This window comes from Camelus bactrianus, chromosome 8, assembly GCF_048773025.1.
Source record: "Camelus bactrianus isolate YW-2024 breed Bactrian camel chromosome 8, ASM4877302v1, whole genome shotgun sequence".
Classification (NCBI taxonomy): domain Eukaryota; kingdom Metazoa; phylum Chordata; class Mammalia; order Artiodactyla; family Camelidae; genus Camelus; species Camelus bactrianus.
This window is the reverse complement of record NC_133546.1, coordinates 70,674,014-70,690,013: the sequence shown is the minus strand read 5'-3', so window position 1 is coordinate 70,690,013 and position 16,000 is coordinate 70,674,014. Positions and strand designations below refer to the sequence as shown.

The 16,000-nt window shown below is 39.3% G+C and overlaps 1 protein-coding gene across 1 annotated transcript in view; it reads left to right on the top strand.

Moving 5' to 3' along the window:
• The window catches only part of EYS (eyes shut homolog), a 1,185,464-nt gene that overhangs the window by 904,442 nt on the left and 265,022 nt on the right, over positions 1–16,000 (top strand). The window lies entirely within an intron of this gene.

The following is a 16,000-nucleotide window of genomic DNA, read 5'->3' as shown; positions in this document are numbered from 1 at the left end:
AGTAGACCATATTTGAAAAATCTGATTAGAGAAATATTTTTCATGTTTATCCAAAATCAAATAACCAAATCAGATCCCAAATTTTAAAACAAAACTTTTCATATATTTAAGGCTTATATAGATATATTTATTATTATGTGATGGGATATGTTAAAATTTTATTCTTCTACTCTGTTTTAACATAAAAAATTTTGTCATCAAAATTTTTCATCTAAAGGAAACACAACTATATAAAATTATTTGGAATATTACAATTGCCTTCCGTCTGGCCCTCCTGCTTTCACCTTTTACTTTTATTTTCTGTGCTCAACATAGAAGCCAAAGCCTAATTTATACAATCCATACACTGCTTTTTGGCTCAGAGCCCTGCTAGTGGTCTCCTTTTTACACAGAGTGAAAACGGAAGTCTTTGTAGTGTCCTCCAAGCTTCTCCCTGACCTGTCTTCCATCTCTGATCCCATCCCTCCTGCCCCTCGGACACTCCACCGGCCACACTGGCTTTTTTCCCGCCCGACATCCAAGGACTGTGGACTGCTGGCTGTCTTGACTCAGATGTCACATTCCCAGTGAGGCCAACCCTTACATCATATCTAAAATTGAATCCCACCAGCCCCAAATTCCTTACTACCCCCACCTGCTCAGTGTCTTCCATGACGTTTACCTTCTAGTCTACCACATGTTATTTGTTGCATTTCCTTTATGGTCCATCTGCCCACGCTGGATCTCCAAGTGCACAGTCTCTGTCTTGTTCCCTGATCTGTCCCTGGTATCTGGAATACACAGTGTGCATCTCAGACAACTCTCATGTACTCAATTAAGTCCTCTTCATTGTAGCTCCTCTGGGGATCTAGTCTCTGGGGTTTGGTCCCCGTTTTGTCCAGTTTCACTTAGGGGACCAAGCCTGCATGGGACACCCCACAGGGCTCATCATGACCACTCCTTGCCTCTTGTCTGTATCCCTCTCAACCTCCTGTCCCAGGGCTTCCCTTGGAGATGGAAACACCGCAAGCCTCAGCATCCTGTGCATAGTGCATGCACAGCCCAGAGATGCGGGCACCGGCACAGCCTCACCACGAAGAGACAGAAGGCAGTAAATAAATGTTCCCCTGTTAAAACTTTCAAAGGAGTAATTATGCATTTGACCTTTCAGAAGGTAGTTGTATGAAATTAAGCAATAATATGTCCTTGACACTGAGTGCTGGCTGGATGAGGTATGATCCCTGCCTAGGTTTGCTCTCCATTCCTGCCTCAGGACATCTCTGCCCTCATTTCTGCTCCCTGGGATTGCAACCCCTGAAAAAACAGCAACACGCTAGCCTTTATCTCAGGCTCTGCTTTCTGAAGAAGCTGGGTTAGGCCAGTAGTTACTAAACAAATATTTATCTGTTGAATAAATTAACATTAATTTGTAACATCAAAAACAGGCATAGAAATATTGAGTGAGTTACATTTATGCTGGGATATCCAAAGAATCAGCTATAAAATCAAGCCTAAAGAACGAGGAAATATTTATCCATGAGTCAACTTACCATAAAATAACTGATTTAAATGTGCTATATTTTCTCAATGTATTTCTTAAATGTAAAGACGAGAAGCAGTAAATATTCAGTGCAAGACATCTGGACACCCTCAGTACCTTCTGAGCAATATTTTTATTTTAAGTTTCTAGCAACCTTGCATAGGCAACCATCTTTAGTCCCCTAGTTTCAGAAAAAAAAAAAAAATTAAAACTCAACATGAGGGTGTCCTGACTCATGATTATATGACTTACCTATTCACTAGATGTTTTTATCTTTTCCTAAACAGTTTAATTGTTTTCAAAAAAATAAAAATGGTCAAAATAGGCTTTGTGATATTAGAATAAATTACTGTATTCATTCTAATAAGATAGTATCTCTATAATAAGAGAAGACAGTTAATAGAAGACAAATATCTTTTACTAGTGTAATGATGAGATTTGTTAAACATATGTCCTATCAGACAAATAAGTCTCCTTGTCTTCAAAATTTTGCATTTTCTACACTAACTTAAATTATTGCACAGAATGAATGAGCTCATCATGAAGATGGTTCTAACATTTAAGTCTAGGGTAAGCCTTTACCTATGAATACAATGATTTTCCTACAAATGTAATTTAAACGTTTTTAATTTTAGAACTTTAGGTGAAAAATGCTTAATAAAGATCTTCAATAATAATCAATTTTAATATTTCATTTTGCAAATTTAGAATTTCCATAATAAGATTCCCCACAGTAATATAAATTTGATAGTTAAGAAAAATATGTATTCAACAATGAAATGCATATATTCCTCTAAATTCACATTCTACTTCTAGCATAAGCTTAGAAATTCATCAAAAATGTGGATAAGAAAAACACATCTGCGTTTTAAGATATTAAAAATTACCATCAGAGAGAGAAATTTTTTTCATTTCAGTTAGAGAAATCAGACTCCTGCCTTCAGGACACAGGGATTTCATCCAAATACATGCAAACTTAATAAAAAGTATAAACAAAATAGATGAGTTTGACTATTTTAGATACCTCACCCAATCATCCAGTAGAATCATCCAATTTTGTCCTTCAGTGACTGGCTTATCTCACTTAGCATAATATCCTCCAGGTTCATCTATGCTGGTGTATATGGCAGGATTCCTCTTTTTTTCTTTTTAAGGCTGAATAATATTCTGTTTTGCTGTACACCTGAAAATGCCCCTGACAGAGGCTGGCCAAGGAGCCCGCATTTGCCTCCTTGCAGGTGAAATGCTCTTCCGTGTGTTCTGGGGATCCAGGCTCCAGCAGAAATGGATCAATGGTGGGAAGTCCCATTCTGGGTTCTTCAGTTTTACCAGGTTCCTGAAAAGCTGCCCCTCAAAGTCCTGGAACTTTATGGTTTATTTCTTTGCATTTTCTTAAAAATATATACAGCTTCTTTTTTTCAAAGTTCTGTACATAAAAATACATGTACAGAAACAACCTCATCAACTCTCCACATCAGTAATCCTCGCTGGTGGCTCACCATTTACAAGGAGGACATCATTCAGTGCAGCCTGTCACAGAGACTGTCCTGCCAGCAGGACAGATCCTCTAATGTGAAGGATCATTGCCAGGTCTGTTTATCAAGATCGCCGGTCACTTGGGGGCCTTTACCTACTCACCAGCAATGACCTATGAAATCAGTGAACGTAGTCATTGGCTTTAGTGAGTGTGACCAACTGCCACCACTGCCCAGGGCCATGTCCATGCCCCAAGCGGACTTCAAGCCTGGAATATGCGGGTACAGCTAAGGACAGAAAGTTAGGGTTAGGTTATAATGTACATTTTCTTTATCTATCCATCGATGAACATGTAGGCTGTCTCTGTATCTTGGCTACTGTGAGTAACACTGGGATGAAGTGAAATTGCTGAATCATTGGGTAGTTCTATTTTTAGTATTCTGAGAAACATCCATTTAGTTTTCCACACTGGCTGCACTAATTTACAGTCCCACCAACACTGATCTCACTGATATGAAGTGTCTAAAATCGTCAAACTCATATAAACAAAGAGCTGAATGGTGGTTGCCCAGAGCTGTGAGGGGGGCGGGGGTGCTGAGGAGTTGCTGGTGAATGAATATAAAGTTTTAGTTTCATAAGATGAGTAAGTCTTAGAGATCCACTCTATGTTTGACATTGTACCTACCTATACTTAGCAGTACTGGGTTGCGTGCCTGAAAATTTGTGAAAAGGGTAGATCTAAAGTGGTGTTCTTACACAATAATTAAAAAAAAAAATAGAGAAGGAAAAAACATGGTATAGAAGTTTGGTTATATGCATTTTTCTAGGGAGACACTCACACCAAAAAGAGGGTCAAGAAACACTACTGGAAAAGATTGTGGGCATTTGCTATGGACACTTATTGATCATCCTGCTGACCCTCTTCTTAAGATTTATTCTAATTTTCATTCAGGTACCCACCCCTTAGCGCTGATCAGGGGTGGTCCTTGATTCATCCAAAGCAGTCCGCACATTTCCTTCCCCTGCCAGGAGGAACAGCTCACAGCCAGCCTGTGACCACAGTCACCCCAATCAGTGTGAGCCTCAGACCCCTTGATGAGAACATTGTCAAGGTGACAGCCTGGCTCTCTGGACCCGAAGGATGAATTGTGTAGGCCAGAGTGGTCAGCACCTTCTTGTCTGAGCTGAAGAAGTGAGTCCTAGGAAAAAGCCAGCTCACAGAAAAGGAAAGTGCTGAAAAATAGCCAAGAAATAAATCCCAGACCCTGATGAAAACCCTCTGAAACCTTTTCTATCTATGAAGATTTTTAGTTACCTGAGACAATAAATTCTTGCTATCAGTGAGGTCAGTTTGAGCTGGGAATTATGTTATTTGCAGTGAAGGATCCTAACTGATGTAACAATGATCATTAATCAAAATTATATTTTCAAAGGATTTCTTTCCTTTTGAAATGTTGCTATGCCTACTTATTTCTCACTGATACTTTAAAAGTAAGCACATTCCAGCTTTAAATTTCTTAACAACAAAGCGGAGATACAACAATCAATTGAAATGTATCTATACACTCATTCAAGAAATAGTTTTGGAGTGAAACAGGTAACCTAAAGAACTTCAAATTGGGCCAGAAATTACATTATTAGATACAACATTATACGTTGACTACCCAGGCATTGTTCTAAATCATAATGTTTTAAGAGACCATACATCCTTAAGCTATATAAGATGTTCACTGCCTTTATATTCAATTTATTTACTTTATTCATTTATGTATATATATATATAATATAATATGTGTGTGTGTGTAAATTCAGAGACATGGTCAAGGGTGTAAATTGATACTATTGAAATTATTACTTGAAGTTTAACTAATTCAGTAAACTAATAGTATCAAAAATAATGTTTAATTTTAAATCCACCATTAAAAAGGAAATTTCCTTTGTACACAGTAGCTGAAAGGCTATCCTGCCATTTTAAGCCTGTAAAGGAATAAATTCAGTCAACAGGCTACATATTAAGCAGAAGAAGAGGTAATAAAGACCAGAGATATAAGATGATCAAATGAAAACTGCGGCCGCAGAAAGTAAGATGTTACCTTTATGCCCACCCATGTTTGCTCGCCTGCCTGCCTCTCAGTTTAGAGATTTGAATGAATGAATGAGACAAAGATGAGAGGAAAAGGGGCATTATGAATATGAAAGTAGTATTTGAAATGCTTCATAGGAATGAAGTCATCTTTATTATTTTTATTATTATTGTCATCAGTTGTTATGGGTTGCACAGTCTATCCCCCCAAATTTGTTGAAGTCTTTATCCCTGGTACCCATGTGACCATGGTTTAGATTCAAGGGGTCTGCAGATGTAAAGTAAAGATGAAGCCGGGCTGGGTTAGGGTGTGTCCTGAATCCCGTGACTGGTGCCTGTAGAAGGAAGGAGAGATGTGGAGTCAGATGGGGGACAGCCACATGCAGATGAGGCCCAAGTTGAGTGAGGCGGCCACGGTCCTGGGAACAGCAAGGATGACCAGCACTCCCCAGAGCTGAGACGTGTGCAAGGACCCTCCCTGGGAGCCTTCACAGGGAGCATGGTCTTGCCCACGCTTGATTGCACACTTCTAGCTTCCAGAGCTGTGAGAGAATAAATTTCTGTTGTTTGAAGGCATCCATTTGTGGTAATTCGTAGGGAAGCCCTAAGAAACAAATACATTCATCTAACCAGAAGCAGTGTGCTCGGGACGCACATCACGTCTGGAGCCCCTGTTTCTTGGTACCCTAAGCCTCCTGAATAAAGATCTGTTATTTTCTCTTAGTGACTATTTATTTTAACTGTAGGAAAAAGCAGTAAATGGTTTTGCGTTTTTGGAGAGTGGCACAATTTAGAGACGCAAATCTAATGAGGTTCGGTGCAGACAAGATCAACATTCGTTTCTTTTTATCTTTCCCGGCTCCTCCACTGTGACCCATTATTTGCCTTCTGAAAGCCCAGCCCTGCCGTCCCGAAGGATTCCAGACTAAGGCAAATGGTATGAAAACCTCGTCTGTCTGCATTCACAGGGCTGCTTATTTGTCCAAACTAGGAATTTAGATAACCGGTATTGATTCTCAGCCTCGGCATTACTTCTCAGTTCCTTCCTCCTGACAGTCAGGCCAGTGGTCCAAGGCTCACTCTTGGCTGGAAGTCTTCCATTTGCGTCCCAGCATCCACTTTCCAACATGATTCTGTAGAAGAAGCTGAATCAATGGAACACTTTGACGGGCTCCTGTCGCCCCAGACTTTTGTGTGGGTTGGACCATGAGGAGCCCCAGATGCACATCAGCAAGATGGAGAAGGATGCAGTCAGGGTATTTGTCTTCTTGCTTCTCCATGAGAGGTCACTGCCAGCTGAGATCTTGACCAGTGGTCCCTGCTCCTCTACAGGCGGCCATCTGCCTACCATTCTCTCCACTGGGTTCCAGGAACCCTTCCTTCATCTCATACCTCATGTCTTTCTCCTGAAGCTCCTCCCATTTTCCAGCCCTTCAGTTTTGGCTCCATCCCTACAATTCTCTTATATCCTGAGCATGAGTTTTTAACAATCAATAATCATTACAAAACAATTTTTGGAAAAAAAATGTCCTCCAACCATCCAGTTTGAGTATGTCAACTGTTTTCTATTAGATTTGGTTGCTAATCCCTCTCGGGGTGAGCTGACCTGGTCCTCATGTGTCTCCATTTAGGGAACAGGCTCTCTACAACCTCCTATTTTATTCTTATCAGTATCCACGTGCCTGATTGTAAACCCCCAGCTGACTGGATGGGAAATTTCTCTTCTAGAGGTTGACCACCTAGATGAGGACTATCTCATTCATTCACTTATCAAATATGTATTCAGTACTGCCCCCTGAGACAGGAATAAACTAATGACCAAGAAGGCTGACAGCTACTCTCAGGGAGCTTGCAAATCTACGGAGAGTAACAGCTAGTACAAGACACCAACATAAATTTTAGACAACTCTTTGTGGATTCAAAATCTTTTAAGAATTCCTTTCAGAAATTCTATAAATGTTGAATTTTTTCATATTATCTGAAGTATATTTTATCTTGCTGATTCTATTTTAAAACTTTCATGGTAATTAGCATCTAAAAATATAATTTAAGAGCATTATTGAGGTTTAATTGACATACCATAAATTTCACTCATTTTAAGTAAATATCCAGAGTTGCACAATCATCACCAAAATCTGATTTTAGAACATATCCATCACACCAAAAGTCCCTTTGTACTCATTTGCATTCAGTCCCCATTCTTAGCCTCCAGTCCGAGGTCACCACTAGTCTACTTCTTTGTCTATAAATTTTCCTTTTCTTGATATTTCATAAAATGGAATTATACAACATGTGGACTTTTGCCTCTGGCTTCTTTCCCATAGCATAATGCTTTTTAGCATTTAATTTCCATATTCTATTCCTTTTTATTACCGAATAGTATTCTGTGCATGGATATGACACATTTAGTTATCCATTTACTGATTGGTGGACATTTAGGTGGCAGTTTCCAGGTTAAGCTATTATGAATAATGCTGTACAGGTTGTTATGTGGACATGTTTTTATGTCAACTTGAGTATGTACCTAGGAGTAGAAACTCTGGCTTATCTGGTAAACTTACACGTAACTATTTGAGAATCTGCCAAACTGTTTTCCAAAGTGGCTAAACCATTTTGCATTCCTATAAGCAATGTATGAGTCCCTCCATGTCTCACATTCTCACTCACACTTGTTACTGTCTGGTTTGAATTATAGCCACTCTAACAAAGTGATACCTTATTAGGGTTTTAGTTTGCATTTTTCTAGTGACAGATGATGTTGAGCATCTTTTCATGTACTTAGCAACCACTCATAAATCTTCTTTGTTGTAATGTCTATTCAAATATTTCCCTCTTTTTTAAAATTTGGATTATTTGGCTTATTATTGTGTTTTTTTATATTTTCTGGATATAAGTTCTTTATCAGATGTAAGATTTATAAATGTTTTCTCTCAGGTTGTTACCTGTCATTTCATTTTCTTAATACAATTTTCTGTTATATCATGTTATATCATTTTCTGTGTGTGTGTGTGTGCATGTGTATGCATATGTGTGGGTGCATGTATATGTATGTGTGTGTATTTATATATTATATATTGTGTATATATAAATGATACATATATTTACATATGTAAATTTTTCCATGCCCATACTCTTTGGATCTTGTGCATTACTTTCCTTTCAGTCAGATTCAAGTCAGGGTTTGTATCTTTTCTTCCACCTGCCCTGAATTTGCATGAAATTGAAAGGTCTAATCTTAAAACTTTGGGACTTAAAGAGTCTCAAATTGTATACCTGTCTCCCATAAATTAGCCCATCATTAAATTTAGAAGAAACCCAGATGATGGTGCTATTCTAAGTATTGGCATTGTCAGATTTGTGTCATGTAAAGTTCATCTTCATATCGCTTTACTGTCATGAGCCTAAATGTCAATAATCCATCATCACCATCACAATCCTTATTGTCTGACATTGACTGCTCAAAACACAAAAAGTCCATCATTCTCCACATTGCTGTAAAATTTACTTTTATATCATAAGCACTATTTTACATACCAGAAGCAACTAAATAAATATATGGTAATTATTCCTTACACTGTGACTTTCTTATTTAGAATCCTCACTTGCTATAAAATTTACATAACCATTAACTGAAAGTACGGGAAGATTTAGACGACCTAAATGAAATCTTTCTCACTTCTCCTATCAGAGTCCTTTGGATCAGCCAACAGGACACCTACTGCTCATAAAATTTTAGAAAATTATGAAGTAACCTATTTGTGTGCATATGGTGGGGAATCCAAATGAAGCTCTCTGTCATTTATAAACTGTGATGCTACAACTTTAGCAAAAATTTTATGACGTTGTGAGTCAAAACGAAATAACAGATTATTGTATCCAGGATATATGTCACTAAATTAAGGCAGATCATTGTCTGACTGAGATTTTAAGATACGTTACTATTAACAGGCTACCTTTACAGAGAAACAAGCAAGTTAGAGTCAGTTACTATAAGCACCATGCTCTGTTTCCCAATTAATGTTTGTAACTCACCCCAAACTTGGACAAAAGGGCAGAAGCACCATCTTTGCTTTGGTTCTGTTGATGCTTTGCCAGACCTCTGCCCACGCCGGCTCCGCCCTGGTCCTGGCGCAGCGGCTCAGGAGACCTATCCTGCAATTAGATGGTTACCTACTGTGATAAAACTGAGAGGTGGGCATACCTAAGAGACAGATAAAGAAACAAGTTAATGTGCAGGTTATGGTGACTTTGTTTCTTTTGGGTGTAAGAAAATATCAGAACATTACAAAGAATACTCATTTTTTATTTTAGCCTAGATTTGCTTTCTGCAAAATTTTAGGGTAAGAAAAAAAAATGGGTGAATTAGCTTTTTTTTTAAAGTTAAATACAGTAATAAAGCCAACCTGAATAAAATGACTAAAATAAGAGCTGATAATTTTTGTAACTTTTTGAAGATCAAAAAAAAAACAAACCCTGATAATACAGAATATTATGAAATATTCCCCCTAACTCTTGTTCTTTGTTTGTTTGTTTTCTCTGCTAGAAAACTTTGTTCAGGCTGATAAGTTTTTTGTCTCTGTGAGAACACTTTTTCCTCCTATGTCTAAACCTTTTTCACTCTGTCTGTGTCCAGGAGCAGGCACAGTGCTCAGCCCAGATCAGCACTCAGTGAACGTCCTGTGAGTGAGCGAATTCATGAGTTCACATTAGGTATGAGCCGTAAATTGTGAAGACTGAACATACCAAAATGTTGAGGCAATGATGAATATTACAGGCAATTAACATATACTTAACAATTTTAATAGCATTACTCATCCTTATTACGATACATTCTAATGAATCACGTGTTTACACACGTTGGCATGCCGCTGTTCCTCCGGCATAGCCTCGCCACAGTTTCTCTGAATTAACTGGGAGGAAGGAGAGGGCCGTGGAAAATGAAGAGTAAATTACACTCGAGACTCTGGACTGTCCTGCCTCTAAATGGTGTTGAGAGGAATCCGAGTTCTGACTCTCAATCTATGAGCAGCGGCCTTAGCTTTCCCAGTGTGATGTCAGGAGAGGCACAATGTCAGTAACGTCCCTGGAGTCCACCTAAGGGGCAGGGGCACCAGCCCAGAGCCCTGGCGCTCCCCAGGGACCCCCGGCAAAGGAGCAGAAAGGGACTAAGGGTCCTGGTCTCTCCTGAGTTACAAAATCACTCATTCCTCTCTGGCCGAGCTGAAGATACGAGGAAAAGGGGTGAACAGGAGAAGATGTGGTTCTGGTGTTCACACAGCCTTCCTAGTGGGGATGGTTGAAATTAATCAAATAATCACAGAAGTAAATGTACAACTGCAATTGTGATATATTTTGTAAATGAGAGGCTCTCATGTCCTGAGTACAGGGCAATGTGAAATCCATGAATCTCCAGAGGGATCTCAAAGTAATGTCTGCTTCTGGCTAATTCTTCATGCATCCTCTTATTTGGGTGAAGGGGACTGGGGTTAACAAAAGCGCACTTCCTTTTCCTTCTTTATAGGGCTCGAATCTACATGTTGGTAGAGCCAGAGGGACTACGGTTTAAGTTCTCTGCAGAAAGCTTCCTTGTTAACACTTTTTGGAAACTGCCACAAACCAACAATCTGTTTGATTTAACAAACAAGCAAAAGCTAAAAAAAAAAAAAAAAGTAAAATAGAGCAAAGTAATGTTCACCCAGAGACAGATTAGAAATTGTCTTTCTGAGATTGGATTTAGAAATTCCAGTAAATGGAGAAATCCTTGAATGAAAGTGTTATACACCCGCCTACTCTCCACCTGCATGTACAGATCATCTGTGTCCTTTCTTAGGTTAGAAAGAACAGACCCTCACATAGGTCTTTATATAATTCCACTTTTAAATCATTTCATAATAAAAGGTTCTTGTAATAATTTTCCATTTTGTATTTTAAAGGATACGAACATTATTCTCTTTCAGAAATTCACATTATCCCCCTTTGTTTGCTGGTATTCAAAAGCACAAGGGCCTTTAACCCTCTTTCAAAAATAACCTAAAATATGCTTTCTTTAGTCGTTCAAAGAAATTGTTTCCCAAGAGAAATAACCATGTCTTAAAAAATCACCTTGCATTCAATGTAATCACTAAGACATTACCCCCAAGATATACCGTTTGTGTTGTTTTGTGGGAGAACTTAAGCGGTTTATTACCTCCATTACAGCAGCAGCCTACTGACAGCTGACAAATATTTGCTTCCCTTTGGGCAAACTCTAAATGCTTATTCTCAGTTAACAACAGTTCTTGATTAGATGTGGCCAATCAAAGCCTTAAATAGCTGTTATTTATGTATATTCATAGGTCATGATACCCAGTGGTACACAAGCTTCCCGTAGAGTGACATGTGTTTCTTCATATCATCTGAGAACTTTTTCATTTAAAAATACTAGCACTGCATTTTCTGCAGTTCTTCTGAAGAAGGATGGAGGCGTGTGGATATAAAACTGATACTTTGAGTTGTCTGTTTTATGCTGCTTCATGAAAGCAACAGTACATTTATTAATGAGCCTCTCATTTGTGGATATTTTTTAATGAAATGAGGGAAATCATATTCTCCAAGACCTGTAGAACGTTATTCCCCAGGACACCTAGAGGCTGGGAGTTAGCATGCACCACCTTGGAGATGGAACGGCAGCCCTGGCGTCATTCACAAGAGCCAGCGTTGTTCCCAAAGAACGCAACTGCCAAAGAGTAGGAGTGGACGCCTGGAGTGAACACGTTACTCAGAATCCTTTCATCAGCCAGTATATACGTGGGCTATCTGGCAGGTACACACATCTCCTTGTCAAAAGTGTGTTCTATCAAATAGCTGCACATATTCTGTTCTTCATTCTAAAACATTCCATGACCAGAAAGGCAAAAACACATTAAAGCAGAAAATGCCTGCATTGAAAAGATAAAAAGTAAGTTTAGATTCAAACTAGTTCAATGAATCCAGCAGAGGGCCCCAAGTCAGGCAGACAGTATAATAGTTTAAAAAAAAAAAGTTGGTTTTCACTCTATCTTGGATAAGCAGTCATTCTGCTACAGAAGAAGCCACATCTATACACAGAGAGTAAGGAGGAAATGCATTTATCCTCTATATCCCTGGAATGCTTTCACTTGCTAAATATTAAAAACTATTTGGTGTTCAGTAGAAGTCAATATAATTTCTTTAGAAAAATGATGCACTCAGTTCATGGGAATGAATACACTAACCTGGGCATTTCATGTAATTGAATGCAGTGGCCCAATTTTTTTCAGGAAAATAATAGCGTGTGTACTATAGGAATCTAATGGCTGTGCTTAGGAATTTCTTAGGGGCTCCTCAATTTAAAATGATTGTTCTCACCCCCAAAGTCGTTCGAAAGTAAGAGTCTGAATCTGTTTTTTTTTTTTAACATTTTATATTGATTTATAATCATTTTACAATGCTGTGTCAAATTCCAGTGTTCAGCACAATTTTTCATTCATGGACATATACACACTCATTGTCACATTTTTTTCTCTGTGAGTTATCATCCGAATCTGTTTTTAAAGTTGCTTTCTTCACTAGAGGTTGCCATTGTCAAATGGACAAGGATTAGTAAAATTCCTCAATTATTTTTCATTTGGGCACAAAAACAGACAACAGGAGGTGTCAGACCCCTGGGTCAGGAGCCCCACGTAACAGCTCTGGGAACTTGAGCAGGTGACCCACCTCAGTGTACACTGCAGTTTTATCATTTTAAAACTCAAGTAATAAGAGTACCTACATCATTTCTTTTAGTTAGGGTTAAATGGCTTAATACCAAGAAAAAAGTTATTAGTGTGAACAAAAGGAAGCCTCTGATGACAGTCTCACATTAGGGCTCTCGTCCCTCAGGGCATTATTTCCTGGGGATGCAGACGTTCTGTGATGCAGACTAATGAGCCATAGTGTAAGAAGGAATTGCTCAAATGGGAAATAAAGAGTCGGTTGATATTTAACTACTACATTTTGCAACATAGCTGTAATTTTAAATCCAACTACACAAAGGTCAATTTTTGTTCATCATTACATCCACAACACCCAATGCTGTGTTTGCACAAAGTAGGTGTTCACGAAATGTTCAGTGAATAGACTGAAAGACTGAATGAATTAATGAATTTACCCTGTGCACACAGTCCCTTTTTCAAGCTCTGTCATGCAGAACTCCCCAGAAGCCAGAGTACTTTGTTCGTGATTAACAAGCGGGTATTAAGGTCCTCAAAAAAGACTAATTATTGCTGTTTGCTGGGCGACCTGAATACATGAGTGAGTAAATTAAACAGGGGCAAAGGGGTGAGTCAGGAGATAAAAGATTAATTGAGGACAGCAACCGTTGTTCAGGTGTAAGATGCGAAGACATGCGACACTGAATTAGTGACAGAAAAGTACTCAGGCAGAGAGATGTCCTTGTACAGATGGTTCAATTCAGAAAGAGGGAGGGAGAGAGGGATCAGCTCCTTAGTTCTGTGCAGACTCAGCTCAGCACCCTCCAGATAACTGCTCAGGCATTTAGTCAGCTACCTGATAACTAGGTTTTTTTTTTAAGAACTTATTTTTCTTCTTAGGGTTTCTTCTCAGCCACCGACATCAGTCTGCCTAATCAAAAATATCTATTCTCCATGGGAAAAAATGAGAAATTTGAGTGCCATCGTTAATCTATTTCAATTATTCAGAAAAAAAAAATTTATTAAGCACCTGTGCCTACCACTCTAACCAGTTTTGGAATAAACTAGTGAAGAAGACAGACAAAAATACGTGCATTATAGAGTGCACATTAGTAGGGGGAAAACAATTTTGTAAATAAGTTAAATATGACACTAAAAGCTAATTGGTGCCATACAGAGTCATGAACATGGGGCTTTCAGATGGGACAGAGGGAGGGGATAGCAATTTTAATAGGGTAGTCGGAGTGGACTACACTCAGAAGGTAACATCTGAGCAACAGCTCTGTGCGTGTGTGTGTGTGTGTGTGTGTGTGTGGTCAAGCCATAACGATACCTGGGCAAATCTGTTTTGATACATGGTGAAATTATGTAACGGAAATCTCTACTGAGATATCAGTTCTCACCATCAGTTTTAAATGTGGATTAAAATGTGTTATCTGGGGGGGATAAGCATGAAGCCTTACTTACTCCTTTTTTACTTTTAATAACGACAAAAACAAATATTTATCATAACTAAACGTGTGACAGGGTATTAGATTCTTTATGTATAATTTTTAAGCCATTAAATAATTTGTGAAGTAGGAATGATTATCTCCTTTTAATAGGTAAGTAAAGTGAGAGTCAAAAAGATTAGGTGAAGGTCACAAAAACTTGTAAGAATTTAGCAAAAATAATTCTTTACATTAACTAGTAAATCCTCCGAGACTTAGAGAAATGGGGTGAGTACGATTCAGCAAGTATATATAACATTCTCTCAAATATACATACATATTTGTTAGGTAGTTAGGTAAGCGGGGGCACTGCGTAGATAGGTGGAGGAGAGGGACGATGGTCCGGAAGATGGTGTTATGCCCGCGTCCAGCATAAAGGGGCCTTACTTTTAAATGAGCACCAGCAAGAAACCAGTTAGAACCTGACGGCCAGACATGTGGTTTTGGCCCCCCAGTGGGTCTTTCTGTGTGCATCACGGGTAAGGACGTGTGCAAAAGGGACGAGCATGACTAAGCGCTCCAATGGCAAGAGCCGTCAATCAAGAGACCACCGCTTAATGAGGGTCTAAGAGAGAGGGGCAAACAAAGACCACTGCTACCTGCCCTTGGATCAGCCCACCTCCCACTCTTGGAGAAGTACTTTCCCTTTGCTAGTAAATCCTTTAAAATCTTTTGCTACACGACGCTCCGTCTCCCGCCTGAATTCTTATCTTTTGGGCATGACAAGAACTGGGTCTTTTCCCTTCCCCTCTGGGGTAACACACTGAGCCTGTGACATCATCCACGGTAAAGGTGTTTTCTGAGCCCCATATTTAGTTCCACTATCAATCTGTTTTATCCTGAAGGGACTAGGATGTAGCTAGTGAGGCACTCACCTCGCACAAAATTTAATGGGGCACCAAAAAACTCAGTTACCAATATAAGACATATCTTAAAAATCAAAATTAACATATAAGTCCATGACAAAGAAAATATCGCAGTTTTAAATAAGGACAAGATGAGACCCGGCCCTTACCTGTCTCACTTGCCTCACCCTAATCGCAGACCTGGCTGGCGTTTTCATTCTTCCTTCCTTCACACAGAAAGGAGATAACCCACAGAGTCTGCACCATACCCTTCCTAGGGGTAGTTAGGATGCACCAAAAAAAAGTCTCTACTTCCATGTGTTCATACCAACGCTGGGATTCAGCCTTTTTCTTGACCCCTTAGATTACCTCATGAATTTGACCTTCCAACTTTTTCTAAAAGAAGAGTTGGATTCAGGAGCCTGTGCTCAAAACCAGGGAGCTCTTTTACAAACACACCCATGGCTACGGTGCTCCCACTTCAATCAGTCACACCCAGAACGTTTACCCCAAATAAAAGTCTTTGCTGGGTAGAAATGCTTAAATCCTTTATGTCCTGGTCAGTGTTTCTCATATCGCTTCAAATTGCACATCAGATACAACATAACATTAAATCTGGTGTATTTACTCATTATCCTCTCCAGGGCTGGCCCTAGGCTAAATGTCAAGCAGATTAATTTTATCCTGGCAGACTGAGTCTCTCTCCATAAGGCATGCACAAGCCCATTCTCCTCAGCAGCTACCCAAAGGCCCTGCTGACCCGCCGTCCGCCCCAGCCACTCTCCAGGAGGCACAGCAAACTTCCCCGCCCCCTCGTGGAACTGTGCCCGCCAGCTCTGATTGCCTTAGGACCTCCAATTAGACAGCTGTGATGGGAAAGCAGTCACTTATCATAAGCT